Source organism: Elephantulus edwardii, unplaced genomic scaffold (genome assembly GCF_000299155.1).
Source record: "Elephantulus edwardii isolate Elephantulus edwardi_28Jun2011 unplaced genomic scaffold, EleEdw1.0 scaffold00003, whole genome shotgun sequence".
NCBI classification, from domain to species: domain Eukaryota; kingdom Metazoa; phylum Chordata; class Mammalia; order Macroscelidea; family Macroscelididae; genus Elephantulus; species Elephantulus edwardii.
Window position 1 is genome coordinate 8,531,417 of NW_006399753.1, and position 16,747 is coordinate 8,548,163.

The window sequence follows — 16,747 nt, forward strand, 5'->3', positions numbered from 1 at the left end:
CTAAATGTAGCCAGTTAAAAAGTCAATGTTGTACATCAAGGAAGAGTACTGTCACGCTGACTCTGTATAAAAGGATGGCCTGTTTTGGGAGTGATAAATGATGCTGTAAGACGGGTCAAAAATGTTATTAATTTCTTCTATTAAACTTTCTTATTCCAGGACACCGCTTTCACTCTATAAAACTTTGTCCCCAAAGGAACTTTAAATCGGTTTTGTGCCTTCTTTGCTTGGCAATATTCCTTTTCCATTACTTTTCCAAGTACCCAGGGTCTTCTAGATGCACCTGAAGCACCCTCACCTGGTTTGAGATCCAGGCCAGGTAGAGACTCTGAATGCAGAAAGTATAAAGTAGGGCTAACAGTAAATAATTGCTTGGTTGTTTTGATCTGCATCTCTCTTAGAGCTAGGGACTTTGAACATTTCTTCACGTGCTTGTTGGCCATCTGAATGTCTTCTTTGGTGAAGTGACATATCCTGTGCTCATTCTTCAACTGGGCTGTTTACCTTTATCTTGTGGTGGTGGAGGTCTTTTTATATACTTCTTTTTCCATGCAAAACCTTCTGAAGCCTGGTATGCATCTCCTATTTGCAGTACAGCTCAAGTTCAGGTGTTACATTTTCTCCAGAAACACCTGATCTCTATTTAGAGTTCTTGAAATTTGCAGTTGACCAACCAGAGCAAGCCGGCTTGTTCCAAACACTCTTAAAATGTTACAGGTATCTGAATCGACTATGGAGTTTTCATTGACATTTAAAGTAATTACAACTTTATCAAATAACAAATCCAGATCTTTGATCACACTAGGTGCTCAGCTAACCCCAAATCTGAGCTTCGTTGGCGGTTCAAATCCACCAGGTGCACTGTAGGAGAAAGACGGGCGGTCTCCTCTTGTGTGGTTTCCAGCCTTGAAAATCCCGTGGTGGACCCACTGCGGGTCAGAACTGACCCTGGAGCATTGGGAGAGTCACAGTGACCACGTTTCACACGCCCAGTCAGTACCTGGGACCGGGGGCTATTGGAAGGGCGGCTTCAGTACATCGTTCGTTTCTATTCACTGGGCCAATGGGCCTCGGCCCCTGTGAGCCAGAGTACTTGCCCTGGGGGTCCAGAGGGAATGCCACGGTCCTCTCATAGTACAGTATAGTGTCCCTTCTCTCCCACTTTCCTTCCTTCACTGTATCTCAATCTGCCTCTCTGCGAAATGGGCATAAGAGTATCAGTGGCCTTTCTGGACACGCCAGTCCCACAGCTACTGCTTTATGGGAACAAGTTGTAAGGTTCGAATCTAGACACCTTATCCTCTCTGGGCCTCAGTTTACTCACTTGGGCCTGACAGCACAGCTCAGAACAACACTGTCTAGGGGTCTGGCAGGATCAGCAAAGCCCTGGTTCCGCATTAACGCAGGGCTATGGCTGCAGAGAGAAGGAAGCAAAGTACCATTTCCAAGGGGAGAGGGGACAGAAGGGAGCAGTGTGTGGCCAGGGGACAAAGTCCTCTGGGTCAGTGGTAGCAGTTGCAGGTGGCAGGAGAGCATTCCCGGGCGTGGGGTCCCTCCTCCCACCCCACCCCCTCAGAGCTGGCTCAGCGTCTGGCGGAGGGCGTGGCTCACGTGGCACTGAGTCACCTCCAGGCCTTGGGGATGCTGGGAGGGGCGTGAGGCCGCTCACGTCCTGTGTGGTGTGTGGAGGTGGGGAGTGCTCTGGTCCAGCTCCCAACTCCCAGGTCCTCTGGCCTCACTCTCTGCGTTCTTTGTCCCTGAAGCAGTGCCAGGCTGTGACAAGGAAGAAGAGCATCCCCCCAGCTGGGGATGGAGTCACCTAGACCCTGCTCCACCTTACTGGGGCTCACATTCCAAGGGGTTGGACACAGGCTTAGGCGCTCACACCTACCAAGGGCAGGGGCTCTGAGCTGCAGCTTGTCCATCTGCAAAATGGGCGTGAGTAACACCGCTGTTGGGTCCTTCTGGGCTGCTGTGGCTGGAGGTGCTGGGCAGCCTGCAAGACTCCGGATGAGGAGCCACAACCCACTTCCAGGGAAAGTCAGATGGTGGAGGCACAAGAGACAGGCAGGAAGCATCCTTCTTCCTGAGCTGGGAGCCTGGCTATGCCCCGAGGGGTGGAGGCACATGGGGCCTTTTATTCACATCAGCCCCTTGATTTGCTTTTCTGTTAAATGGGCACGTGCTGAATTACCACATGACAGCAGTGTACCAGAAAGGAGGTGGGCTGAAGCCAGCTGGGTCTCCCACCACCCACATCTGTATGCCCCACTGTGTGACTGACTGTGCACTGCTGTGATGTTGAGAACCAGGGTCTCCTGCGGTGGATGAAGACAGACTAAGAATTGAACATCCTGTGGACTCCCAAAAGGACAAACAGTGCTCTCTGGAAAAGGTGCAATCAGGCTGCTCCTTGGAGGCAAAGGGGGTGAAACCTCGTGTCACATGCTTTGGGCCTGTTGTTAGGAAGGGCCCGTTCTTGGAAAAGGACTTGTGTTAGGAAAAGCAGAGGGTCAGCGAATGTGAAGACAATTCTCCACAGGATGAATTGGCAGCGTGACTATAACACTGGGCTCCTGAATATCAGAGGGTGAGGATGACACGGGATAGGGCGCGGTTCAGATCTGCTGTTCAGAGAGTCACTGAGTGGGAGGCAGCTCAGTGCATCTCACACCAACGGAAGAAAGGTCTGGGGATTGACTGCCAAACGTTAGTCAAAGAAAGCTTTTTGGATCGCAACGGAAGTAGGTGCAGACTCAATGGCAATGAGTAAGTGACCAGTTCAGAAATGGAAGGCCAGCTTTTCACCCCTGATGATTTTACTGGTACTTGAAATATCAGTAGCACAGTTTTCAGCATCATAGCAACATCCAAGCCACCACAGTACAGCAAACTGACAGACAAGTGGTGGTGGTAACACCCACAGAAGCAGCAGAAAGAAATAAAATGGTATATTGCACTAGGCAAATCAGCTACAAAGGACTTCTTTTAAGTTCAAAAGAGACAAGATATCAGATTAAAGACTGAGGTGCATTGACTCAAGCCATAATATTTTTTTTGGTTTTTTTTTATTCATTTCAGTGAAAATTTAGAGAGACTTTGGATTTCCATTCATTCACTGTTGTATTTTTCTCCCTTCCCACCCTCCTCCCCAGCCCACTCCCCCCTTGGAAAAGTAAAAGAAAAAATCTTTCATTGTTTTACAATCCCTTCCAAGCCATAGTATTTTTTAACTATCTCATATGCATGTGGAAGTTGGAAAATTAATAAGTAAGGGTAAAGAACTGCTGTCTTTGAACTGCGGTGTTGGTGAAGAACACTGATTATATACCATGGACTACCCAAAGAACAATGAGTCTGCTTTGGATAAAGTGCACCCAAGGTGCTCCTTAGAAACAAGTAGAGTGAGACTTTGTTTCGTATACTTTGGGCATATTATTAGGAAGGACTAGTGTCTGCAAAGGGAACTCTGGTGGCCTAGTGCTAAGAAGCTGTGCTTCAATCCCTAAAGGCACGTGATTTGGATCCACCAGCTGCTCTGAAGAAAAAGGATGGGCAGTCTCTTCTTGTGCAGTTTACTGCCTCTGAAAATCTGCTGGACGGTCAGCTGTGGATTGATTCCAATTTTATGACACACAACAACAAGAAGTCTCTGGAGAATGACGTCATGCTTGAGAAAGTAGTGGGTTAGTGGGAAAAGAGGAAGACCCTCAAGGCCATGGATTGACACTGTAGGTGCAACAGTGGGTTAAGAGATACCAAGGATGGCGGGGATGAGGTCTCTATCTGTTTTGCGTAGGGTCACAATGAGTCAGAGACAACAGAAGGCATCTAACAACAGAAATGTCCATGGCGGAGTCTTGGGTTTCCTAGTCCTCACCCTAAGCATGTGTCCTTCTAGCCCACAGCCTGCTGTATCCTCCTGCTCCCCCGTGGCAAGACCACCAAGGTCTCTACCATATATGCATCCCTCTCCTCCTGGACAGATCCCACTTGATCCCTCCTCCTCTTCTCTTTCTGCTTTGTCCTCAGCACTTTTTCCAACCTGCAATTTGGAAATTATTGGCTTCAACCTGGTGGTTGCTGGGAAAAGTACTGGTTAATGAACAGCCAGAATAGGGAGATGAGAAGAGAACCTCAATGACTATAATCTAGGATAAAGAGTGATAAGGGTTTTGGAGATAATAGACCTGCTTCTCAGTCAAGGTTACAGCCCCTGGGCAGCCCTAGTCCACTGTGCCAGATGTAAACAGGTCATTGCCAGGGTTAGTGATAAAGGTTGTGATAGCTGTGTGGTGGGGAGGGTATGAGCCCGAGAAAAGCAGGCCTTTGTCTGCCTGGAGCCTGTGGGTAAGGATCCTAGGAAGAGGGGGCCTGGTTAACTCATAGAAAAGGCTGGTGTTTGACCAGCAATCAGGTGGGGATGGCTGTTTATTCCAGGTTGAGACCAGACCAAGGTGAAGGAGCAAAAGCATGGAGTCCCCATGTGTGCTTCAAATGGCCAGGACTGTGACCTCCAGAAGTCTGGGCCTCATTTCTCAGAGTGACCAAGCGCAGGCTCCTGGAGCCTCTGACTGTTTGGAAAATTGGAGGGAGATCCAAGCTATGGTCCTTTCAGTTATTTCATGTGCATCTGAAAGGTAGACAAGGAATAAGGACGACAGAAGAAGAATCGATGCCTTGAGTTGTAGTGTCATTGGAGAAGATTTAATGTCCCCTGGACTGCCAGCCAGAACCTCGGTCTTAGAGGAAATGCAATGTGCGTGCTTCTTAGAGGCAAGGATGCTGAAACGTTGTCTCGCTCACTTTGGACGTGTTTTAAGGAGGGGCCAGTCCTTAGAAAACGACGTCATGCTGGGAAAGGTGGAAGGTCAGAGAAAGAGAGTATGAGACTGTCAATGAGATGGATTGACAAGGTGATTGTCACAATGTTCTTGAGCAAGAAGGAGACCACAGGAGAGCTCCCGTTCAGATCTGTTAGAGGGTCACTTTGAGTCATAGTGGAATCAAAGACAACCAACAGCGTCAAAACTTGTGCTCCAAGTTACTAGGGGTGGGAAGGAACCTGAGGACTTCACAATCCAACAAGTGCTTGGCAAATGCAAGACTGACCAGCTCGCCCCACTATGCAGGAGATCTGCATTTGTTTTGCAGTTCTCACTGAAATGTGCAGGTCTGGAGTCTCAGAACCTCTAGAGCTATCTCAGGTCACTGACCCAGGGCCAGGACTCAGCTGATGTCTCAGAGCTCTGCTTGGCTCATGGAATGAAGATGACAAGGCCATTTGTTGAGCATGGACCATATGTAAGGTGCTGTGCACGCTTGAACTTGAATTCTCCCAATAGCCCAGAAGGTACAGATGTCACTTCCATTTGTGGAGAAGAGAGTCTGTGCACCAGACTGCACAGCTAGTAACAGACTCCAGGATTCCAATCCGGCTCTGCTTGACCTCAAGCCTGTGCCTGGGGCCCGACTGTCCTTAGTACATATTGTAGACTTAAGATAATGTACAGTGATGAATGGTTGACACAGATTTTGTGCTTTGGATCCAGTGGGTTGTAGGGATAAGACAGCTGTCAATCCCAATTGTTCCCTGGCACTGAGGATCTTTGATTACCTCCGGCAAAGGGAAACAGTTAGGAATCCTGAGTTCTAGACTTGCCTTTAGCATACATTTGCCAGGGGCCCTTGGATAAAGTGAGAGTCCTTGGACTTTGATTTTCCATCTGCAATAATATGGTGTGAATTACACCAATTATCAGACCCTGCCCAACTGGGATCGGAGAAAACTCCAGCAAACATTTTCATGTAGGCAGGGCACCTCTGGCCAAGATAAGAATGCCAGAAGCCAGCCGTAGCCCTGGAAAGTAGGTCAAGGGAGGAAGGCAACATTTCCTTTATTATTGTTTTGGATTACTGCAGAAAGACAGGGTGTATGTGCTATAAAAAGAGTACTTCTACTCATTCTAACACCAATCTTGCTGCTCTACTGGGTCTGAAATCCATTACAATAACTCAGAGAGCACACAGAACCATCCTCATGGTTGTGGAGTCTATGAGAGAATTTAACAAGATACAATTTCATCTGACAACAGGATACAGTTTCTCAGTCAGAACAGCTTCCCAGACATGCTCAGAGGTCCTTCAGCTCCAGCCTCATGGTTTTAGGCCAGTGTTACAAAGTTCGTATTCCTTTCAATTATGGTGTCTTCCCCTGCGTCCTCCATAAAACTTCGGTGGAGGCTCCCAGCCCTGGTACCGTGGAGTGTCTCGTGTCAGGTCTCTGCTCTGCTGCCTCTATGCTCTCTAGTAGGTCTGGCTGGAACAAGAATCCCTGGTGCCAAATATCTGGCTTCATTCTTTGCTGGGTGTGAGATTCTCAAATTCTGCTGCTCAATCCACTCAATATGATATGCTAGCCTATCCCATTATGGATAGACTAGCATGCCCTATTTGCATATTCCCAACCATCCACATAGCAAAGGAAACATCAGTGGGTAGGAAAGCCATGGTGAACCCTAAATCCTTAACACTGTAGGTACGATTAGGGGGAGGCAGGCTGAGGTGGGAATTATCAAACGATATCATTACTATCACATGCAAGTGAATGGACACTGTTGTTGTTATTGTTGTGTACCATCAAGTTGGAACCAACTCATAGCTGACCCTCCAGGTTTTCAGAGGCTGTAAGTCACACAGGAGGAGACTGTCCATCTTTCTTTCCGCAATGGAGCAGTTGGTGTATTTGAACTGTATGCCTTTGGATTGGCAGCACAACTCCTTACCACTAAGCCACCAAGGCTCCTTCAATTTATGATAGGCACATACTAAGATAAGTGAAGAGAAAATCAATATCCAATAAGGGGACAATGAGGACAATATCACTAAAGGAAGGGAAGGAGCATGTGTAGAAGGATTAACGGAAATAGAATTACAGGGAGGCAGGAGGGAAAGTGATTCTTCGTGGATACTGAAAATGATGTTCTAGAACAAAATGTTCATGAGTGGTTGAATGAAAAATGACTTTGCTTTGTAAACTTTAACTCAAATTACAATTAAAAATTAGAAGCAAATGCCTCTGAGCACAGTGATTTAAAACTCAACTGGCCGTGGGGAATGGCATGGAATTGGACCCCATGAGCACAGCTCACCAGAGGTCAGCCAGGGCCAGACTTGACACAACTGACAACAGTAACGAGGACCAGTCAGCGCTTGTGTATCATCCCGTACATGTCTAGGACCCCATAGTCTATCCCCATAGTCTCATCCCGTACATGTCCATGTAACTCCAGGACCCCACAATCTCTCTTCGCATCAAATTCTTAGGCGTAAGTGCTTGCTAACAAACATGTTAGCCCAGAATGAAAGGTATTTCTGGAAAAGAGATAAAAAATTCTTTCCAATGGGTTCAATAATGTATACTGCACTGAAGCAGAGGAGGGAGAGAACCGTCTAAAAGAGAGATGTAACTGGGTATTTCTGTCATCACAGGAGACTAGAGCGAGGGCTGCATGGTGGAGGGGACCTGGGGGAGGGTTTGTAAAACAATGAAAGAATCTTTTCTTTTACTTTTCCATAATTTTTGGACTCATGTACTTATAACTTGTTAGTCAAATTTGTGTCTTCTAGGTTGCAACACCCCCATGATACATCTTGAAGGATATGTACATGTACAACCAAGCACAATCAATAAGAGTGCATCTGAATTCCAAAATCAATCTCCATAATAGTCTATGTGTTTCCTACTGCCAAAGGGGCCCTTTAGAGTAGTGAGAGAAGATCTTCACCCTGAAACCCACAGCGTCCCTTTTCAGCAGGAAGTAGCTAAGAGAATACGCCGTCCCCTTTTCCTTATGACTCAGGGTGAAGTCTCTCTCAGGGAGGAGTGATAGGGAATGGCAAAGGATACACTGACAAAGAAGATTAATCAGAACTGGCTTTGACAAGCACTGTGGCATTTGGACAAGAACAAACTGGGAGGAGGGTAGAGAGAATAGTGCAACAATGAATGAGTGGAAGCCCAAAATCTCTGTAAATGTTTATGAAAATTAATAAAATATAATTATAGAAAAAAAAAAAATTCTTTCCAACCATGAAGCAAACCCCAGAAATGAAGCGTGGCCATCTGCCAGCACTGGCTTTGCTTTTTCTGTCTCATCTTTACCTCCCCACCCACAGAGCTGTGTGCATCCCGGTTGAAGACAGAGAGTCTCAGAGAGGTCTGGATTCTTGCTGTAGGGCACACAGCAGGTCCTAGTACTGCAATGTCAGTCTCTCTGCCATTTCCCTTCGTGCTGGCAGATGAAGGAAGAGTTCAATATGATGAGAAACAGAAGTTTTCCAGGAACCAACTTCGTGCACCTTATTCACACCGTACTGAGTTCCCACTCCTGTGTGAAGTCGCTTGGTGGGCAATCTTGGCCCATGATAGGCATTGGGAGAGAACCTCTTAGGACAAGCAGAAATGACTCACCCCACAAGCTGGTTACTGGGTCAGGCCTTATCTGAACAGCGCTCAGTTCAGTTTATAAGTGGAAGTCATAAACATGCGCCAGTGAGCAGATTGTCACCTGTCTGCGGACATACACTCCAGGAAGACGGTAAACAGCCAGGGGCGGGGCGCTCAGCCAGGCAGCGAGGACTGAGAAACAGTGTTGCTGAGGTGTCATTTCCAAATCCTTCTGGAAACAGCACTGCTTGTGATCAACGTGCAGAGTCGACAAGGACAAGCCAGGAATCCTTCCTCAAAACGCTGGTGATTTCATTGTTCTGTGGGCCAGTCCCTCCTCTACTAGGCCTGAGGGTAGCAGTGGGCCGCGCTTCGAGAGCCCATGTCCCAGCTGGACAATGAGGAAGACAGAAGAACGGACACTTTGGGACTGTGGTGTCGGTGAAGAATATTGACTATCTCGTGGACTGTCCCTAGAACAAAGAAAGTGGTCTTGGAAGGAATGCAGCCAGAGCGCTCCTTAAAGTCGGGCCGGTGAGGCTCCATCTCAGACTCTGGAGGGACAGGGCCGCAGAGAGGACACCATGCTTGCTGTGGTACATTAATACGACCCTTCCACCCTTGTGGGTGTTGATGTGTACAATCGAGTCAGATTCAACCCCGAGCTGACCCAGTCCCAGTTCAGCAGAAACAGTTAATTAGGCAGGAAGAGACTGTCCATCTGTCTCCTGTGAAGCCTCTGGTGGATTTGAACCATGTGCCTTTGGGATTACAGCTCGGCTTCTAATCACTAGACCACCAGAGCTCCCTCCATTTTGCTATTTATCTTATTTGGTATTTATTAGACAAGTATTTATTCTATTAGGGAGATAGGATTAGGGTAGGATATGAGCCCCGTCCTATTGTGGTTATGTGCTGCCAAGTTGAAACCCACTCATAGCTGACCCTCCAGGGGGTTTTCCGAGGCAGTAAATCTCATGAGAGGAGAATGCCCATCCGGCTCCTATGAAGCAGCTGATGAATTCTAACCTGGTGCCTTAGTGACTGCTTCCTAGCCTTACCCTGCTGGGCCTCTATCAGTTCTTGAAGCTCAGTGCTCAGTCTCTTGGGACACTAACTTGAACTAGCTGCGCCAGAGCCCAGTCTGTAACATCCTGGACCTTTGCTCACCTGTCATTGTTCTACGTCACCCAGCCACAGTCACATGAGCCTGGGGGAGGCTCTGTGAGACTCTCCAGTGACCCCCAGGACCTCAAGGCATGGAAGGGAGTGGGGAACTGATTGGAGGAGGAATAATGAATGTCAGAGAGGAGGAAGAAGTATAATAGTTTAGGCATTGGAGCCATTGTTTTAATGTCTGTAAAAAAATTATTCACGCACTTGGTAAAGCGGAAAATCAGCAAGAAAGACGCAGCCCCTTGATCAGATGATGGATTGGTGCAGTGGCTCTGACAATAGCCTTGAACATGGCAATGATTGTGAGGATGGCGTGGGAAGGGCTGTGCAACCTCCTGTTGAGTATGAGGGACTCAACACCTTTCAAAAACCAGCACCACCAAACCCATCAGCAGTGCCAACTCCCAGGGGCCCTGAAAGTAAGGGGCAGAAACTACTGACCCTGTCCCTGTCCCAGGACAAATTCGGGGACTAGTCACCACCCGCAGTAAAGCTTGACCCCTAACCTAGAAATTAGCCCTTCAACCCACCCACAAGTGCTGTGTCTCCCCCAGGCACACACCCACCTGTGTAGGACATGGAAATGACAAGTTACATAAACAGGTCTAGCACAGCACATCTGTGCACGAATCACACTTGTCCTGTCACTGCTCCAGAAGTGGATTTCACCCTTATGCAATCATCTGAAAATGTTACTCTTGTCGTTGTTGTCAATTGCCTTCAAATAGACCACAACTCATAGCGACCCTATGAACAAAAGGCCTGAAGCCCTCTACAACTATTGACATTTATTTAAGTTCATAGAGTTCCCAGAGGCAAATTTAGGAAGTGGATGCCACTTCTGCTTCCAAACTCTTGATTTACTCTTGATTGCATTTGTATAATAAAAGAATAAGCCCCCATCAAAAAGGTGTGGATTTAAGTTTGGCCTGGTAGAGAGGTGAATGGTTGGCGCTATGCACCTGTGTCTAATTAATTTAAATTGATCATTTTATCCCTGTCACTTCCTTAGGCAGAAACTTGAACCCACTGGAGCCTGACCATGAACTCCACACTGTCTATTCCATGTTATCAATTGGAAATAAACATAAAGAGAAGCCTGAATGAGTGGTGTTTGGAAGCTATCAATAACAATTGCTATGCTACCTGTCTTGACCTAATTATCACCATTGTCTTTCATGGCTTTGCATTGGAGGAGTAAACAAAGCAAAATGACTAAGGCTAGTTGCTTGAGACAGATCTGCTTAAGTAGAACCCTTAACCCATATCACCCACCACACCCACAGCCAGGGGAGTATGACCACAGGGGCTGAGCTGAAGAGGGACCACCACCACTCTCCCTACCACCACCCCACTCTTAAGTCATCCTGGAAAGTCTCCAGGCTTGGAGATGATTAACATCACCCCACCCAGTTTGCAAAGCCCAGATCAGATCAAGGCAGTAAACATCAGACAGTGCTTGAAGCACAAACCATTTAACTGTGCAAGTTGTTCAGTTACAAGTTTCCAGTAAAATGAACAGTGTGGCTTGTTTTGTCTATTTGAAAAAAAAAAGAAAAGAAAGAAAGCATGTCAAGGTCAAAGTCCTCATCTGAGCCCATGCCAGTGTGATATTCACAGGATGCAAAGCCCACCGGTCCAGTCTCCTGGTAGCATGAATCCGCTCCCAAGCTCACAGTGGCCCCAATCGCCACCACACAGACACAGCTGGCTCCTGGCCAGCCCATAGTTGGGTTCAGGACACACTGTTGTGAGCCATAGGACTTTCACTGGCTGACGTTCAGAAATAGCTTGCCAGGACTTGCTTCCTGTTCATGTTGGTCTGGAAACTCCACTAAAATATGCTTGTTGTGTACTGTAGTGTCGGAACCGACCCATTGCTGACCCTCCAGCAGGTTTTCTGAGGCAGTTAACCACACAGGAGGAGATTGCCCATCCTTCTCCCATGGAGCAGCCCATGGCCTCGAACCATGTGCCTTTGGGATCACAGTGCAGCTCCTTGCCACTAGGCCACCACACAAGACTCCCCTGCAGAGGGGAGGGGACCGTGCATGAGGTGCAGGGAACAGGGAATTGAGCCTGTGTTTCCTGCATGGGAGATGAGAATCCTGCAACTGAATCACCACCTTGAACCCACAAATGGAAGAAGTTAGATCTTAACTCCTTTGGCCCCTCATCCAATGCTTTCTCACAGAACCTGACAACAGATGGAAGCCTCTGTGGCTTAGAAAAACCATGCCTCAGTAATGGAATGGCTCGGGCTCTTAAAATAATCCCCGCATGGAAATATTGAAAAGAGGCGTAGTAGTTCAGAGGCAGAATTCCCTCCTTCTGTGTGGGAGACCCAAGGAGTCCTGGTGTCACAGAACATTATGTATTGGATTGCTAATCACAAGGTCAATGACTCAAATTGATGGGCTAGTCTGAGAGGAAAAAAAATTAACTGTCTCTTCCCCTCAAGATTTACAGCCTCAAAAACCCAGGCAAGGGTCATTATGAGTCAGAATTGAACCACTTGGACAGCAGTGGGTGTTTGGTGCATGAGGGGGACACAGGTTCAATTCCCAGCCAGTACCCTGGAGGCAGCTACCACCCACCCACCTGTCAGTGGAGTTTGTGTGTTTTCATGGAGCTGGAGAGGTTTTCCCTGGTGCACTGAAGCAGACACGGAAGAAAGAGCTGGTGATCTACTCCCAAAATCCCTGTGGCTCACAACAGTCCCATTTAATGTGCACGGGGTCCCCGAGAGCTGATTCCAATAGCAACCCCAATGATGAGCTACCCTCAGGGTTCTGAGGTTGTGAGTCACTGTACGAGACAGCTTCACCCGTTCCCCACAGAGCAGCTGGTGGATTCGAACCACCAAACCTTCAGTGAACTTCCCAACATGCAGCACAGTATTGCCCACCAGGGCTCCCCAAGCAGCAGCAGTAAGTATTGCCACTTACAGAGCCTTTATTGCAGACACACACTGTACTAAAGGCTTTTGGGAAAGCCTCTGAGTTCTCCTTGGGGAATCACAAGGAAGAAATGATACTATAAACTGTTTCTGTTTGACACCAGGAAACTGGCATGCGGAGAAGGGAAAGCTCGTGGCCTACGGTGTGTGACCAAGGCCGGGTTGGATCGGGCAGTGCGCCCCTCCCTGGCTGCTCATCTAACCCCTGTCAGGTAGAGCCGGGCTCACAGCTCGAGGCCCAGGTAACAGGGGACTGCCCGAGGCAAGGACACCTTCATGGACCTCCCACATGGGCCCACGCCAGCGTGCCCGCCTGGGAACCCCAGCTGCCCGCCACACACCTCCTCATACTTTGTGTTATTTGCATGATCATTATTTTTAAATCATGACCTTCTCCAAGTATCCGAGAGCACAGCTAAAAGTGTAAAGACACATGTGAAGGTTGTGAAGCGGAGTCTGACACCCGCCAGATGGGGTGGGAAGAGGCATTTAAATCTCGTTCCTCAGGCTGACGCAAGTGAGCAGGGAAGGTGCTGGAAAGGCCTAGAAGGTTCTTTCCAGAGGGCAGTTTGGCAGGCCTGGCCCAGTGTGCTGTCCACGCCTTTCTCCAGCAGTCTGTCTTCCAGGAATCAAGTTTGTTGAAGTGTTCCTCAGCCTTCACTAGCATGTCTGTGAAAGAAGGGTCTGTGAGCAGGGCAGACGGGAGCCGACCTATGTCACCAGAATGAGGGGTCACAGAGGAGCAGAGACTCAAAAGGCCAAGCAGTGCAGAGGTCGTTGGAGCTGTGAGCTGGTCATGACAGTGGAGTGGAACTGGGTCTGTTCTGAGCGAACACCCTAGCATGTTAACAACAGCACGACAGTGTTTCCAGCGACAATATTTGTACATATACTGATCATTATGTTAAAGCTGGCAGGACCAAGTCTATGGGGGCTGGGATAAGACTTCTTGTGACATTGGAGAAGATGCGGCTCTGACTGCCAGGTGAGGGTGGGAGAGTTAGGTGACTTGTTGTGTTTCAGAGCTGAGCTTGGGGGCCTGGCAGCCAGGGTTTGAATCCTGCTTTGGCCACTTAGCTCTTTTGTGGCTGGGCCACGTGAGTTACTGTGCCTCGTATTCCTCGTGTATGAGATGGACAGGCACAAAGTGCTTAGCCCCTGGGGCTGCTGGGAGGGTTGAGTAAGTGAAACCACAGACTTGGTCATTGGAAACGACTCCGCGTTCTCCATGCTGCTGCCGTTGCTGGCGCGTGTAAACATTTCTGGAAAGACAGTAGTGCCAACAGTGACGGTCTCTGAGGAGAATTTCCTGTTCTATCTGGGATTTTTATCCTGCTTTAGAGAGAAGATGTATTGCTAATTTAATACTATACAGCCATCTTTTGACTCCCGGTCTCAGTGATTGACTTCAGTTTATCCTTCCAGAACACTCAATTACGCTGAGTGAAACTAGTCGGCTATGAAAAGGCAAGCATTGCGTGGGCCCCCATTATAACTGTCTTTAATGGGAGGTTAGGAGAGCGGAGAAGAAAAATCATTAACGAGAAATGCTGCTGCTGTTGGGTCGGGTGAAGTGAGCTCTGACTCAGCCAGCTAGCCTGTGGAAACAGCGAGCACAGGGTCAGGCTGCACGTCAGCCACTGTCTCGGTCACCGTGTCCGTCCATCTACTTGACGGTCGGCCTCTCTTCCTCTGACCTTCTGTCTTTCCCAGCAGGCTGCCTTTCTTTAAGGACTGGGCCCTCCTGACACCATGACCACTGTCCCTGGGACAAAGTTCCATCAGCCTCACCTCTAAGGAGCAGCCTGGTTACACTTCCTCCGAGACTGACTTGGCTGTTCTTTTGATAATCCGTGAATAGTCAATACTCTTTTTAAACACCTCAACTCAAAAGTGTCATTTCTTCTTCAGTAATTCTTACTTATTGTCCAACTTTCAGATGTATGTTGTTATTATGTGCCGTCGAGTCGCCTATGATTCAAAACGTCGCTATGTACAACAGCCCTAAACTCTGCTCTGTCCTGTGCCAACATCATTGTCTCCAACACACCCATCCCGGTTACCCCAATCATTGAATCAAGCCACTTCATAGAGGGTCTTCCCCTCCTGCGCTGTCCCTCCACCCTCCTGAGCACAACATCCTTCTCCAAGGATTGGTCCCTCCTTGTAACATGTCCAAAGTATGTCACACAAAGCTTCAGAATCCTTGCCTCCAAGGTTTAGCCCTCGCTAGGACAAACTTGTTTGTTTCCTTAGCAGTCCACGATATATTCAATACTCTTTCCCAAGACCACAGCTTGAAGGCATCAATTTTCCTTCTATCCTCCAGCTTTCTGATGCATAAAAAGTGATTGCAAAGACCATGGCCTGTATCAGATGCACCTTCGTCTCCAGAGTGACACCATTGCTCTTTAGTACTTTGGAGAGGTCCCTAACCACAGAATTTCCCATCGCAATACCTATTTTGAATACCATGGACTGCTAGGAAAACAAACAGATTTGTCCTGCAAAGGGTTAAACAGGGTGGCTCCTTGGAGGCAAGGATTCTGAGGCTCCGTCTAACATACTTTGGACATGTTGTGAGTAGAGACCGGTCCTTGGAGAAGGATATCATGCTTGGGAGGGTGGAGGGACAGCACAGGAGGGGAAGGCCCTCTATGAGGTGGATTGATTCAGTGACTGGGATAATCGGGATGGGAGTGTCAGAGACAGTGCGATTGGCACAGGACAGAGCAGAGTTTAGGGCTGTTGTACATAGGGTCGCTATGAGTCGCAAGCGACTCAACGACACATAACAACAACAATAACAATACCTATTTTAATTTCCTGGCTGCTGGTGCCAAGAGTGCTGACTATGGAACCAAGCAAACTAAATCTGTGAACAATCTCAATCTCTTCACCATCCATCCTGATGCTGCCAATTGGCCCAATGGTAAGAATCTTTGTCTTCTTGATATTGAGCCTCAATCCATATTGAAGACTGCAGTCCTTGACCCTCTGCAGCAGGCGCTTCAGGTCCTCCTCAGTTTCAGCAAGCAGGATTGTGCCGTCTGCATAATGCAGATTGTTGCTGGATCTTCTACCAATCCTGACCCCACATTTCTCCTCATAGAGCCTAGCCTGCCAGATAATCTATTCTGCATGTAGGTTGAGATGTATAGGAAGTGATTTAAAAAAAAAAGACATGGCTTGAGTCAAGAGTACCTTATTTTATAAAGTGCTCCACTTCCTAAACAACATGCCTCCAGAAACTCTATGAACTTCAATAAATATTGATATTTGTAGAGAGGCTTCCGGCCTTTTGTTCATAGGGGTTGCTATGAGTCGTGTTCAACTTGAAGGCAATCACCAACACATCCTAGATAGTAGATTCATACTAAGAGAAGTGAAGGGCCAGGCATCTACAGAAAGGGGATAATCAGCACAGCATCTCTAAAGAGTGGAAGACACAGAACCACAACCAGGAAGACTGCAGTTACAGTTACCAGTTGCAGACCATAATCAACGTCATTACACAAAATGTGTGGGAATGATTGAATAGAAAACCAGTTGGACCTTTAAACTGTTACTCAAACCACAGTTAAAAAAACAAAATTTAATCTATATTTGAAAATATCTCAAAATGAATTTGAGGTTGGTAAAAGTGCATGACCTTTTAGATCACGTTTGGTGAACAATGTGTAAGTGCTCTCCGCCTTGTAACATGTCCAAACTATGTGCTGTGCTGTCCTTTCTCAGTGAAGTGGGCAGCCCTTCCGCGTGAAAGCGCACCACATTGACTCTCTGCTGGGCTGCCGGAGAGAGGGTGAGCGTTCTTGAAATGAGTGAACATCATCCAAAGAAAAGTCCTTGCTGTTGATGAACAAGAACCATTTCAAAACCCTTAATATTTTTATTTTGTTTTAACATAATTGTTGGTGTGTTGTTATGTGCTGTCGAGTCGCTTGCAACTCATAGTGACCCTATGTACAACAGCCCTAAACTCCGCGCTGTCCTGTGCCAATCGCACTGTCTCTGACACTCCCATCCCAATTATCCTAGTCACTGAATCAATCCACCTCATAGAGGGCCTTCCTCTCCTGCGCTGTTCCTCCACCCTCCCAAGCATGATGTCCCTCTCTAAGGACCGGTCTCTCCTCACAACATGTCCAAAGTATGTTAGA